The following is a 5,552-nucleotide window of genomic DNA, read 5'->3' on the forward strand; positions in this document are numbered from 1 at the left end:
AAAAAAAAAAAAAAAAATAGCACTGATTTGAACATGGCATAGGAATGAAACTGGCCAATATTTAATGTTTTAAATGAGGTCACTATGAATCAGGGTTGATACAACATTACCTAACAATGCACCCAATGTTTACTCAATTCCAATGACTCATATCGACTTTAGAGGTTATAGTAGAACTGCCACTTATTTTAATCTGAGGATTTCCAAGGCTGTAAATCTGCAAAAAAGTAAACTGCCACATATTTCAATTAAGAAGAGAGTGGTTGAATCTCGCTGTAACCTTTCAGATAGTATCCAAGCTATTTACCACTGCACCACCAAGGCTCCTACCTAACAATAACATCCTTATCAATGATTAACAGAACTATTTTTCCCCCCTGTTCATTTGGAAACAAAATACTTGTTAACTAAATTTAGTATAAGCTTCTCTCCTTCTCCCAACTCTCTGAACTTTGGCCCATCCTCAGCCTGAACCAACAAACCACCTTTCCTTAATGGCTTTTCCCATAGTATAGGCTGACCTCAGTGTAAACATTCTCTGATTTACTATCAAATCACATCACTCTTTCATAACATTTTGCTACATCTGTTTCTTTCAAGCTTTGCTCACTCTTGTTTCTAGAAAAGAAAATTGCATTTTACCTAATTCTTGAGACACTGATCTATTGAAATAGTCCCTTCCCATCACATTTCGTTCTGAATAAAGGCTCACTCTGAGTTTGGATTTGATTTTTCTTTGACTACATTAAAATTAATATATTAAAAGAAGATATTAAATTGTTTCCCTAAGTAGGTTAAGAAAATATTCAGCACTTGCCAGCATAGGTACTTTATCATTTATGCATATAGAGTTGATGAAGAATACAAAATAAAGATATGTTCCTTTAGGAATATAGTATTGTAATAAAAATAATTTAGTTAAAATTTGCGTATTTTGCAAATGTTAATAAATAAAAAATAATAGGCCCTATATAGTGCTTCTCGGACTGTAAATCTTTATGAGAGCAACCATTTTCATGTTTCTCCAGTAAAAAAAAGTTTTTAAGTGGATTCAATGGGAAGTTTTTCAATAACTCCTGCCTACTGCCAAATTCCCTATTTGGTGAGTGCTGTTAAGTGTTGTAGAGTTGGTTCCAACACATTCTGACTCAGTATAAGATTGCTAATGAACTCTGGTAGCGTAGTGGTTACGAATCGGGCTGTGAACCGCAAGGTCAGCAGTTTGAAACTACCAGCTGTTCCCCAGGAGAAAGACGAGGCTTTCTGCTCCTGTAAAGGTTTACAGCCTTGGAAACCCTGTACAGGGTCGCTATGAGTCAGAACTGACTCCACGGCACATAACAACAACAAGGAGCAGCTGGTGAATTTGAACCGCCAACCTTGAAGTTCAAACCAACCTTGAGGTCCAGTGTTTTATCCTATAGTACCACACCAGGACTCCTTTAATTAACAATTAATAAGTACTAATTTAATTCAGTCTGTGTTTTGTTTTATGATGTCATTTATAAGCAAAAGTACCAGGACAATGATACTTAATTGATTTTAATTTATTGAAATTATTTTATAATTAAAACTACTTAAAAGTTATGAAGCCTTACTTCTTCTAGAATATTTTGTTTGGCATATATATTATTAGCTCTTGTCCATGAGTGGTACAAATGACTAGCATGTTCAAGAACAATCAGAAGCACCTTGGAGGATGTATTTTGGAGTACTTTGGATTGCTAGAAGAACAAATAAATTTATTTTGGAAATGATGAGATTTTGTCTCTAATAATGTGGACTTGTTGTTTGGCAGGATCAGTTCTAAAAGAAGGATATCATGCTTGGTAAAGTGGAGGGTCAATGAAAAGGGGAAGCTCCCGAGATGGATTGACAAGGTGGCAGAACTAATGGACTCAAACATAACAACACTTGTGATAGCACAGAATGGGGCAGTGTCTTGTTCTGTTATACTTAGGGTCACTGTGAGTCAGAACTGACTTGGTGGAAACTAACAACAATCATATCAGGAGCAGTGGAGTATTCCACATGGGTAGTTTCCTAGGAGAAATTACTTTATCTTGCCAAAGTTTTTTTTTTTTTTTTTAATATTTCAATGGTTGGAAATTATTTATTTAATACATGGTCGATGATTAAAAATCTGTTTATGTAAACTGTAATAATTTCTCTATTACCATACAAGACTAGAATATTTTAACACAAGGTCCATATGGAAATCATGCTGATGATATATTTTTTTATTAATCATTATAAAATGAAACTAGAACTAGTACATATCTATTATATATAGTATAAATAGAACAAATGGAAAAAAACATAATAGACTGCAGAAAACTAAAACTTGTTTTTCACTGTGCATAAAGCTCTCAAAAAGTTAAGGAAAATGCACACTTGTAAGATGAAAAGAACAAAACCAGTTTCTAAAGCAACAATGAAAAATGTAATTGCTGTTGAAAGCTCTTAAAATTGTACCATCTCCCTTTTCCCCTTTGATGATAAACAGCTCCTTAAACAGGAAAATGGGCTTGATTTATGCCAACAACCTATATATATAATCTGAAAAAAGACAGAGACTTCTGGATTCTTGTGTTTCCCTTTTCATTGGCTCTTTCTGGAAATATCAGACTAATTTATTTTGATTATGTAACTCTGTAATGTTTACACCAAATGTCATGTAATTTAGGTTTTGATTTGTTTGGACCTAGAACTGCTGGGTGAGTTTCCTCTTAAAGCAGGGTCGCTTTGATTTTAATTTGCTAGCTGAACTACAGTGGGAGAAAGATGTGAGTTGTGACAAAACCATCACAGGTTTAGAACACTGTGGATGTAAGAATCTAGATTTGTCACTCTCTGAAATGCCTCAGCCAAATGTTTATGCTGTCTAGAGCGTTCTTGTTTTGCAAACTGTCGCATATTCTTTTAGATGATGTTACATATGGAGCTATAAACTCAATATAGCAGTGTATTGGCTTGCTGTTTTCCTTCCAGCAGCATCAATCCATTGCTGAGTATTTGAAATTTAATCCCTTTGGATGTTTGATAACAGGCAGTAGGCCCAATCATTTAATTTGTGTGGCATTATAGGGGAGAAAAAAGGCTGATGCTTAACAAGAGATGCTAAGGGAGATTAATCACTGAAGCAGCTTTCCTACTGCTACTGGCAAATGAGACTTTGTTCTTCTTTTAGGGTATAATATGGAGTACAGAGAATGACTCTGGTGTCACTGGCAGGGAACGCGACTTTGAGATATCTATACTTTTCAGCTTTAAGATCACTAGAAAACATACATGTTAAAAATGAATTCATGTTGAATATTTGACTCTGTTCAAATCTTGAGTCTCTGATGAATTAGTTGTTGTTAGGTGCCATCAAGTCGGTACCGACTCATAGTGACCCTATGCACAACAAAACAAAACACTGCCCAATCCTGGGCCAACCTCACTAGTAATGTAGTAACCTAGTACTCCAAAGTGCATTACTTAAAGCAACACAGATTTATTCTTTTACAGTTCTGAAGATAAAGTAGTCTTAAATTAAAAGTATTGACAGAAATGCATTCCTGCAGGAGGCTCTAGGCAAGAATCCATTTCCATGCATAATTCCCAAGGCCGCCTTCAATCTTTGCCTCATGATCTAGTCTCTATCTTAGATAAAGACAGCAACATAGCATCTTCCAATGACTCTCTAGCTCTCCACAGTTACATAGCCTCTTACAAAAACCTTTATAATTAAATTGGAATTACTCAAATGATCAAGAAAAATCCCCTCATTTCAGATCTTTCATTTCATCACAGCTGCCCATCTACCACATTTGGAGTCCTGGTGTGGCACTGCAGGATAAGCACTACACTGCAAAGTCAGTTTGAACCACAAGGTCAGCAGTTCAAATTAACCAGCAGTTCCTTGGAAACTCTATACAGGGGTGTTATGGGTTGGAATCAACTTGATGGTACTTGAAAATAACAGCAATCATGTTTGGTAGAGTATTTACAGATTCTTGGGTTTAGGGCATGGACATCATTATTCAGACTACTTCCTGGTCCTAATTGAAAACAGAGGCAGGACATCAGAAAAGGCTTCATTAAGATTGTACTGCTTGTGTCAAGATTTAATCAGTGAGTAGTCATTAAGAGAAAATCAATGTATTCCAGTGGTAAGTAGTGTAAGCAATTTTCTCAGTAAAAGACAGTAACACGTTTAGATAAATTCAAGCATTTTGCCTTTTTTGAAACATAATTTTGAGGGGAAAGTCCCAGGTTGGAATATACTAAGTAGACGTGGTTTTTAAGGGGTTTAGATAATAGAGCATTAGTAGCACAATGGTTCTAGCTTGGTTGCTAGTCAAAAAGTCACTGATTCAAATCTACCAGTCACTCTAGTAGCAAAGACCTGGTGAGAAATCTGATGTGAGACAGTAGTTCTACTCCGCCCTGTAGAGCCAATATCAGTTGGAATGAAGTGGACACTCAACAATAGGGGATTTAGACTAGTACTGACTAAAAGGCAAAATTCAATTAAGACAAGTAGCATTAGTAATATAACCAATTTATAAAGGAGTCTCAGCTTACTTAAGTATAAACATATATAGTTCTATTTTCTTCCTAAACATTTCATTACAATTCAGTGAGTCAACAGGTAAACTGAACACTTCTATTAGTGTAAGCCAGGATCAACTATTCTTAGCTGGGCTTGTTTATAGGTTTGCCATCAACTAGCTAGTCTAGGTTGAATTCACTCACATATGTGACATTTAACTAGCTGATGGCTGGAGTGGTAGATGTGACTTGCTTATGTTTCTCATCATTCAACATGCTAGCCCATGTTTGTTCCCTTGAGGACTGGGCAGGATACTAAGTCAAAACATATAATAGGAATTTTTAAGTTAAGATTGTGCTACTTACTTTGAAGGTTTATTTGTAAACTCTATCGATAAAATTGAGTTTTTTGGTTCTGCATATGTGTAGTTTCATTTAACACTTTTTAAATTCTGCCATTCATTTTTTTAAATGTTTCCTTTCTAGTCTCTTTTCCTCAGGAGCTCCAATTACATACATACATACATACATATATATATTGTTTACTTGAAATTGCTTATAGTGCATGAGTGCTGTGTTCATTTTTTTCTTCTTAATTTTTTTCTCTTTGTATTGCATTTTGAATATTTTATATTGCTATATTTTCAGGTTTACTAATCTTCTCTTCTGTAACATATAGAAAAAAAAAGTTATTATTAAATCAATTCCTGTTGTTGTTGTCAGGTGCCATCGAGTTGGAACCGACTCATAGCGACCCCATGCACAGCAGAACAAAACAGTGTTCAATCCTGGGCCAACCTCACTACTGTTGCCACACTTGAGTAAATCAATGATGCCACCTGGCTGATCCATCTCGTTGGGGGTCTTCCTCTTTTTCTATGACCCTCCACCCTACCCAGCATGACATCCTTCTCCAATGACTGTTTCCTCCGGACAATATGTCCAAAGTAGGAGAGACGAAGGTTAGCCATCCTGGCCTCCAAGGAGCACTCTGGCTGCACTTCTTCCAAAAC

The sequence above is a fragment of the Chrysochloris asiatica genome, unplaced genomic scaffold (assembly GCF_000296735.1).
Source record: "Chrysochloris asiatica unplaced genomic scaffold, ChrAsi1.0 scaffold00143, whole genome shotgun sequence".
In the NCBI taxonomy this organism is placed as follows: Eukaryota; Metazoa; Chordata; class Mammalia; order Afrosoricida; family Chrysochloridae; genus Chrysochloris; species Chrysochloris asiatica.